The following is a 10586-nucleotide window of genomic DNA, read 5'->3' as shown; positions in this document are numbered from 1 at the left end:
TTTTACACCTATAAATAATAATGTCCTATATACCAAGAAATCGAAGAGGAAAAAATAAATCTTCAAAAGGATCTCCCGGTATTGGATTTAAATTAACAAATGATGGTGATTTTGATATATCTGATAGAAAACTGGTAAATGTAAAAAGTCCTGAAAATCCAAAAGATGTTGTTAATAAGGAATATTTATTACAAAAAGCATTAACTTTTCACGATCATTATAGTGTAGTTGATTTGAAAGATAAATATCGAATAATTGGATCTGGAGTTATACCAAATGATAATAAAATAGATAAAACTCTTGTCACCGGTGGTTGGGTTAAAGATAAAACTTTGACGCTTGAAAACGATGTTTATAATTCTAAAAATAAAAGAATTGTTAATGTTGATTATCCAAAAGATGAATTAGACGCCGTAAATAAAACATATGTTGATAACAGAACCTTTAAAATGAGTCAAATCGATTCAAGTAAATCAGATAATATTCTTCATAGAAGTGATAACGGTTTGTATGTAAGTTTGAAGGATATAGACAAATCGTCTAATCGATATTTTCAATTGATTTTAAACGGATATTTTTCGGCTATGGATGTTATTACATACAGTAATACTAATAAATCATGGAATAATAAAGTTAGTTCTGGTTCTCCTTTTGTATTTTCAATGGAATATTATGATTATAACAGTTTTAAATCTACAAAACATCCTGATGTATTCAGATTACAATCAAATGGTAAAATTAAAAAGATTAATTATCACAGTTCCAATAAGCATTATAGTAGTGTAATTTCACTTTATATTAATAAAGTAGAACAATTATTAATGAGTAGGAATAGTGACGAATATAGTAATACAGTAGGATATATACCTTTTAAGGAAAATGACTTACTTGAAATTAAATTTAAAGAAAGTTATCCATCTGAACATAATCCTGATTTTAATCCTATTTCTTTTCATACAGTTTCAATATTTTTATCATACGATATTTAATTATTTATAGAAAACGGCAGAATCTGCCGTTTTGATAACTTATCTGCATATTGCGGAAATAAGTAAAAACCTTGAAAAATTGTAACCACAATTTAGCAGTTTACACGATACATAACAAAATCATTATAAAACTTTCGCAATCTTCTCTTAAAGTCAGGGGGATGTCTTGTTTCAAAAACCATATGGAATATGTCCTCTTCTCAGTCTTGAGTTTTTTAAAAATGTAAACTAAATTTTGTAAGATACAGCCATTAACACACTTGTCAACTTTTTGCAGCATTTCTGAAAAAACAAATGTTTAAATTATATTTTAAAAAATTAAACTTACCTGCAATTAATAATTACTTCTTCTACAGGAATTACTTGCCCCATTCACATAACTTTGAATTACTTGATTAAAATGAATAATTTTTTGTGTCATTCTCATACGGTGCTTATATAACTACTAAAAATAAGTAGGAAAAGCACATGATAAACCTTGATTCACGATTTAACTTCTAGGCAACTTAACATACATTAATGAATTTTTCTGTATATAAATGACAACTTACATTCCGTATAACGTTTATTTATCAGATAACCAGAAACAGAAATTAAAATCTTGTTTTCAGAATAAAAGTTCATGTTCGTTGAGATTAAAGATTCAAAATCCTAATCAAAAAATTAATTTAACTCAAAGACAAATTAATAAAATTGAGAAAGCTAAAAAAGAGAAAAAAGGATGCGATATTGAATTATCACCTCCCCAATTAAAGCAAAATGGTGGTTTTCTACCGTTTTTAGCGGCATTGGCACCTTTTATTATTCCAGCCGCAAAAGCAGCTGCATTAGGTGCTGCAGGAGCTGCAGGCGCGAAGATAGTACAAAAAATAGCTGGAAATGGTATAAAAACTCCCGGAAAAAAATATAATGGTGGAGGTCTTAAAAAAAAACACTAAATGAAATATATTATGATCCGAAAACGGGTTATACAGGTATTCAAGATTTAATGAGAAAAACTAAATTATCTCAGAGGGAAGTTGAAAAATTTCTAAAACAACAAGATGTTTATACTTTACACAAACCTATAATACGAAAATTTACAAGGAGAAGAGTTTATGTTAAAGGAATTGATGATCAATGGCAAATAGATTTGGTAGATATGAGAAATTTAAGTCAAAAAAATAATCATTACAATTATATCTTAACAATTATAGATTGTTTCTCAAAATATGCTTGGGGTATTCCAATTAAAAAGAAAACTGGTGAATTTATTTCTGAAGCATTTAATAAACTTTTTAAAGGAGAAAGAATTCCTAAAAAGATTCAAAGTGATAAAGGATTAGAGTTTGTTAATAAAACCACTCAGGAATTATTTAAGAAACATAATATTCATTGGTTTACCACCCAAAATGAAACTAAGGCCCAAATAGTGGAAAGATTTAATAGAACCTTAAGAGGTCTTATGTTTAGATATTTTACGGCTAATCAGACTAAAATATGGATTGATGTTTTACAAGATTTAATTTATAATTATAATAATTCATTTCATACGAGTATTAAAATGACACCAACTGAAGCTAGTTTAAAAAAGAATGAAAAAAGGGTAAGACAAAACTTGTATCCTTTAGAAAGTTATGATAAATCTACAAAATATAAAGTTGGTGATAAAGTTAGAATATATTTAGAAAGAAAAACATTTAAGAGAGGTTATACTCCGAATTATACCAAAGAAATTTTTATTATTAGTAATGTTTTAGATACACAACCGATTACATACAAAATAAAAGATTTAAAAGGTGAGGAAATTATTGGAAGTTTTTATAAAGAAGAATTATCAAAAGTTTCTTAATAAAATTAATAAAATTTTATATATATAAATGAATAAGATTTGTACTAAGTGTAAAAAAGAACAACCTTTAGAATGTTTTGATAAAAATAATAGAACTAAGGATAGATTAAGAGGATGGTGTAAAGGTTGTGTTAGAGATCATTATATTTCTCGTAAAGATAAAATATATGAAAAACTAAAATGTGAATGTGGTGAAGAAATTGTTAAAACCTATATAGATAAACATATAGAAACAAATATTCATAGGAGAAGATTAAATAAAATTAAAAAATGTTCTGTGTGTAAAATAGAGAAACCGTTAGAGAATTTTCATAATAATAAAAGTAATAGTGATGGTCATAATTATATTTGTAAAAAATGTCAAGCTAATAATTATTTTAAAAAAAATTAATAAAATTTTTTTCTAATAAATGGATAACTTGAATTCAATGAGAGTTGTTGATCTTAGACAGTTAGCAAAATCTTTTGGTATTAAAGGATGGTATAGAATGGGAAAAGAAATTTTAATAAATAATATTTCTACACAATATGAAATTAACAGAAAACGTAAAGCAGATAAATTTATTCAAAATTTTGAAGATTATGATTTTCAAATATCTAATTCAAAAGAATATAGAAAAAAAGCATTTGAAGATAGAAATGAACTTAATGAAATTGAAGTTGATGATGTTCAAATAATAAGATCAAAAGGAGCTTGGGGAAATATGGTTACAGATTATTCAATTTATTGTAAATCTGGAAAATATGATATTGGATTATTCTTTGATAACATTAAAGAGAAAGTAGTTAATCTTATTAAAAATGAATTAAATAAAAAAAAATCAGTAAACATTAAATTTATAGCTGTTGTTCAATATAAAAATAATGCCACAAATGAACTATATAAATATCATTCTCATTCTCAAAATCATTATATAACATTAAACCAAACAAACGTTATTGAATGTGTTGTAGAAGAATCTAAAAATAATATAATAGGCAAGATGGAATCTTTTAATGCAAAGAATACTAAATTTGTATTTGATGAAATCATTAGAGTGGATTTGTGTTCTGATAAATATAATCCTCTTCGTGGTGGAACATATGTTGAATTACCACCATTCATTAAAAATAAAAAATGTTGTATTAATATTAAAAATAATAAAATCAAACAATTTAAGTGTTTAAAAAAAGAAAACTTAAGATGTTTTGAATATGGTTTAGAATCTATTTTAAATCCAATTGATAGAAAGAATCACCCTTATAGACCAACTAATTATGATATATCAAAATATGAAGAATTGAAAATGAATTATCCTGTAGAAATAACTAAGGAAAATATCGAAATTTATGAAGAGTTTCTTAATATATCTATTAATGTATATGAATTTAATAACAGTAATTTTGAACTATTACATACAAGCTGGAAATATAAAACAGTAGAAAAACATGTAAATTTATTATTATATAATAGTCATGTTGTGGGAATAAAAAATATATCTGGTTTATTGAGTGGTCAAATCCATAAAAGAAATCAGCGTATGTCTATTTGTATGAAATGCCATAAAGTATTTGATAGTGGAGACAAATTAAATGAACATATTGAGAATTGTGTACATGAAAAAACTATTATTGAAATGCCTAGAAACAGTATTAGACAATATATTTCAAATGGAGCTGAACAATTTCATCCGTTTGTTGTTAGTCTTGATTTTGAATGTACTCTTAAGAAAATAAGTGAAAACATAGGAGAATCATCAAAACATATTCATGAACATATTCCAAACAGTTTTAGTTTTTATTCAAATTGTAATACTTTAATTAGAAATGAAAATGTAGATTTATTAATGAAAGAATTTAATGAAGAATTAATTAGACTTGGAAAAGAATATAATAAAATAAGAAAAACTAATATACCAATGAGGTGGAATAATATTGATGATATAAATAATTATATGAATGCTACGAATTGTGATATATGTGGTATAGAATTTGATGGAAAAAAGGTATACAAAGTAAGAGATCACAATCATGTAAATGGACAATATAGATCTGCTTTATGTAATAAATGTAATTTAAATTTAAAATTACCTAAATTTATTCCAATAATAATTCATAATTTAAGATATGATTCAAAATTATTTTTAAAATGGATATTAAAATTAAGTGAAGACGAAGATGAAAATGAAGATGAAGATGAAGATATTAACATAATTCCAAATACTAAAGAAAATTTTATTACATTTTCTAAAAAGGTTATTGTTGATAAATATAATCAAAAAAATGATATATCTATATGTAAAAAATGTAAAACAAAAGAAGAGAATAAAATAATTCAATGGTGTTCTGAATGTAATTCAAAAATGATAGTTAAAAAAAAAGGGGATAAGCAAAACGTAATTATAGAATTTAGGTTTATTGATTCATTTCGTTTTATAAGCACAAGTTTAGATAAGGCGATAAATAATTTAGCAGAAGTAAATGATTGTTATTGTTCAAAATGTAGGTCAAAGCAAGAAATAAATAATATTACTATATTACCAATTGATGAAAATAATATTTTAAAATTAAAAGCTAAATGTAAGAAATGTGATAATAATGTAAGTAAAGTAATTGATTATAAAAAATTTCAAAATATATTGAAAGAGTTTAAAAAACAAGATTTACATTTAGTTTTAAGAAAAGGTATTTATCCTTATGAATGGGTTGATGATTATTCTAAATTTAGAGAAAACATTCCGTTAAATAAGAAAGATTGGTATTCTACTCTTAATGATAAAAATATAGATGATTTAACATTTGCTAATGAAGTATATAAACATTTTAATTGTAAAAACTTTGGAGAATATCATGATTTATATTTAAAATTAGATACAATATTACTAAAAGATGTTTTTGATAATTTTAGACAAACTTGTTACGATAATTATAAATTAGATCCGGTTTATTATATTTCTGCACCTAATTTAGCTGATGCTGCATCATTAAAAGAAACAAGACAAAAATTGGAATTAATTACCGATCAAAAAACATATGAAATTTATGAAAAGGGAATTAGAGGCGGAATATCTATGATTCCACACAGACACGCATTAGCAAATAATTGTTATTTCTATGATGAAAAAACTTGTAAAACAATTAAATTGAGTAGAGAAAAAGCTGAGGAAATAGGAATATATAATAGTAAGAAACACATCAGTTATATTTTATATTTGGATGCAAACAATTTATATGGTCATTCATTAAGTCAACCTTTACCAATAGGAAAATTTACTAATCATAATGGACCTAATGGATTTACTGAAGAAAAAATTTTAAAATTAGAAGATGATGATAAATATGGGTATACATTTATTGTTGATTTAGATATACCAGAAGAATTACATGAAAAGTTTAAAGATTATCCAATGTTACCAGAACATTATAAACCGAATTATGATGAACTATCTCCTTTTCAAAAAGAATTAATTAATAAGAAAATTGGAAATCTTCCAAAAGATACTAAATTAATAAACACTCTTAAATCAAAGAAAGATTATGTAATTGATTATAGAATGCTGAAAGAATGTATTAAACAAGGAATAGTTCTTAAAAAGATTATTAATTGTATATCATTTGAACAAAAAGCATGGTTAAAACCATATATTGATAAGAATACTAAATTAAGACAAGAAGCTAAAAATGATTTTGAAAAAGATTTTTATAAGTTGATGAATAATGCGGTTTATGGAAAACAAATGGAAAATGTTAGAAAAAGATGTGATGTTAAATTAATAAATTCATTAGTAAAATTTGATGAACATAAAATCTATGAAACAAGAACCATAATTGATGATGATGTCGTTTTACTTCATAAAATAAAAACTAAAATAAAACTAAATAAACCAATTTATGGTGGTTTTGTTGTATTAGAATTATCCAAATTACTTATGTATAAATTTTATTATAATTTCTTGAAGAAAAAATATAATGATAAAATAAAATTACTAGCAACAGATACCGATTCATTTATAGTATTTATTGAAACAGAAGATATTTATGAAGATATAAAAAATAATCTAGATTATTTTGATACATCAGATTATTTAATAGACGGAATTCCTCAAGTAAATAAAAAAGTTCCAGGATTATTTAAAGATGAATATCTAGGAAAACCATTAAGAGAATTTGTTGGACTAAGATCTAAGATGTATGCGTTTAGAAATGATATAAATGAAAAGAAAGTCTGCAAAGGAATTAAGAAGTGTAATATTAAAAAAATTAAGTTTGAAATGTATAAGAATTGTTTAATGAATAATGAAATAAATCATCAAATAGTATATAATATTACATCTAAAAAATTAAAATTATATACAACAGAATTAAATAAAATTGCTCTTTCACCTTATGATGATAAAAGGTATTTAATTGATAATATTAATACACTTCCTTATGGTTATAAAATTAGTTAAATTTTTTGTTATAATATTGATAAAATTTTTTTGTAATAAATCATGGCAAATAAAATCGATGGAAGAAATGTTGAAGAAGTTATTAAAGTTTTAGATAATTTTGATATTATTTCTTCTGATAATAATTGTGATTTATCTAAAATTTCACTAGATTCAAATTGTAAAAAAATAAAAAAAACTGACTATTACTCGAGATCTATTCGATATGAAGATGATAAAGAAAAAATCAAAGCTCTTTGTAAAGTTAATGGAAGCTTTGCAATATTAAAATTTAAGGATACATATAATTGTGCAATTAATTTAAATAAAGTTAGTCAAGTTTTTGTAGATTTATACAAGAAAATTATAAATTCTTTTCTAGAATCAGAAATTGATGAAAACAGAAAAGTTTCTGAATTACTTTCTGAATATAAATTTATTGACACAACTTTAGGGAAACATGAAAGATATACATCCATTATGCTAAAGTTTGGAAATTTTTATATTAAAGAATCAAAACATAAATGTGTATCTATTGATGATTTTATTAATAATTATTATAAAGTTATTGAAAACACTGAATATAATAATGAGTTTAATGAGATTTTAAGACGTAAAAACAATATTAGTTTTCTATTTCCTTTTGGAATTATTTGGAAATTAAATTACAAAAATAAAACAATAGAATTTAAAATCAGATTTGAAGGTGATTGTAATATTAATAGTGAAAATTCAATTATGAATGATAATATTGATCCAGATTATTTAGCTATACAAAAAATGAAAGAAATTCCATATGGAAGGATTACAGAAATATTAATAAATGTTGGTATAATTAGTGAACTAACTAAAAAGAATCAAAAATCTGTTGAAGAATTTGATGAAGACGACTAAATATTCTTAATAAAATACTCTTTGAAATTATAAGATAATTTTTATAAAGAATTTAATAAATTTTCCTTAATCGGGATTCCGAGTAAGGGAAAAATAGATAAAATTAATAATTTCATTTCAAACACAAAATAAAACACCTTTTGTTGTCTATTGTTAATATTTATATAATTATTAAAACCAACAATTTCCTTCTTTTTCTCGTTGTAGCAGATGCGTTAATTTTTTTGTCTATTGTTGCAGGAGTTATGTGATTTCTTTTATTATAGAAAATTTCAGCGGTTGTTCTAGGTGTTTTTAGTCTATTTATCAACATAAAACCTTTGGTTTACAAAGTGAATTTTGAAAATTGTTTTTATTACCATCACACACCTTGGATATAATCTTTAAGTAAATTTTAAATTAGTTCCAGTATTTGTTATGAAGATATCATTATTGGCTAAACAGTCTTTGCAATTCTGAAGAAAATTATTTTTCATGAATTGATTGTAGAATCTTTGTGGTAAAACACATTTGAAATCATTAGTTTCTATTACTATTCTGTCTCCGTAATTTATTGTGCTGATATCTATAATTTTATATTGTTTATCAACATCAAGATCTTTGAAATTTATGAAGGATTTACGGTGAGTTTTATTATTCAGGGTGAAAAAATCTATTGTCATTTATTATCGAAAAATTTTTAATAATTATATAAGAGGTTTTTTTTTTTGAAATTTGTTATATGAGGGGGTTTTTTTTTTGAAATTTGATACTGCATGAAGTGTTTTTAAGTATATATGTATAACGTTTGATTCTGGATCTGGTTAGACTTCATTCGAATAATCCAAATAATTGAGGGAAATAACGATTTTTTGTGAACAAAATGGGCAAAAAGCAAGTGATTTCGTTGAATTGTTTGGATGAAGCGAACGTGGCGCAGAACCCGCGGATTACATACTATCTTGCGCAATATGCGACACTAGACTTATTTGCAGTCGGATTTTTACGAAATTTTAATAGAAGCTGCACCTTACAAATGGGAAATGATGCTAGTGGAAATGCGCTTTTTGTAAATTGTGTACTATTACTTTTTTAACTTGTTTATCCTTTGATGAATTTTGAAAAAGTGTTTTGTTGCGAAAATACAGGGCGACACGTTTCCACTATAATAACAATTTATGACTAAAAATTACATGTATCATTTCTTAATCTGCTAGAATTGTTGAAAATGGCTACCTCCAGCTCGGATGCAACCCTCCAATCTTCTCCTCATCGTCTCCCGGATACTTTCAAAAACAAAAGCGCTTTCAAAAGTCATCAAAATATTTTTAATAATAACCTCTTTAATTTTTGCCGCATGTTTTACAAACACCCTGTATAGAAGGGAATGAAGTAACTGCCTAAATTAACAGGGAAAGTGAACGATTGGACAGAATTTCTAAAACTCGAAAAAATCATCTTTTGAGCACTACGGTTCACTCTCCCGTAGCCCAAATCCGAATGAATCAAAATTTCCCCGGAATAATCTCTACCTATTTCTTTTTAAGTAATTACCACCTACAAAATGGCTTCTTATTAATGAAAACTGCCATCTTTAATCATTGATTCGTTAGCGTTGTTCTTGCCCCACGAAGTAACTGAGAGCTAAGGTAATAAATCAATTTCTCACGTATGGTTAAATTTGCAATGTTGCCTTTCCTACAACACAGAGCGGACCTAATTCCTATTCTGCGGTTTGGAGCAGATAAACTCAATTAAAATAACGATGTATCTCGTTATCCCGACATCTTGTCTCACACACTTCCTAAAGCTATTAAAAGTTCAACACACTGTAGAATTCTAATGCAGAAAAACGATCGCAAAACTTTAATTGAACGTCCTTACAAATCTAAACTTACTCAAATTTTGAAATTATCAAGCATATACCTGGATCGCCCTGTAGGCAACAATTCGCACCCCTAAAAATCTCCAAAATTCAAGGATGTCTTTTATGGAGATCTCCGAAACTATAGAAGATACGACGATGCTCAAAGTAGAGAAAAGATGCGTAATTAAAAGAGTTATTATCATGCTTTAAAGAAAACCGAAGATAGGTCACAAAACCGAAATTTGCCAAATTTTTGTGTGATGTTATTTGATAAGATATAGAAAAATGGTAACCTCTTCTTGAGCTTTACAAGATAGCATTGAGCGAGTTTCAATACAACGTTTCGTTACGGAGAAATAATAAACTTTTTTTATATTGTCCGTAAAAAAATACATACTGTATGGAGTAGCATTTTTTTTATTACTAATATAACGATGTACGGCACACCAGGAAAAAAAGTTAGACGCCGATCTATCAGACACATTTTCTAATATTCTCACACGATTAGGGCGTTGTGCGCGGGTGCACCAACCTGTTGAAACAGTTTCAACAATTTCTCAGACTCCAAGGCCACATCTTTCTTCCTGAAGTGATTAACAAACAGACTATTGACAACA

The sequence above is a fragment of the Photinus pyralis genome, unplaced genomic scaffold, assembly GCF_008802855.1.
Source record: "Photinus pyralis isolate 1611_PpyrPB1 unplaced genomic scaffold, Ppyr1.3 Ppyr1.4_LG4, whole genome shotgun sequence".
NCBI classification, from domain to species: domain Eukaryota; kingdom Metazoa; phylum Arthropoda; class Insecta; order Coleoptera; family Lampyridae; genus Photinus; species Photinus pyralis.
This window is presented reverse-complemented; position numbering follows the sequence as displayed.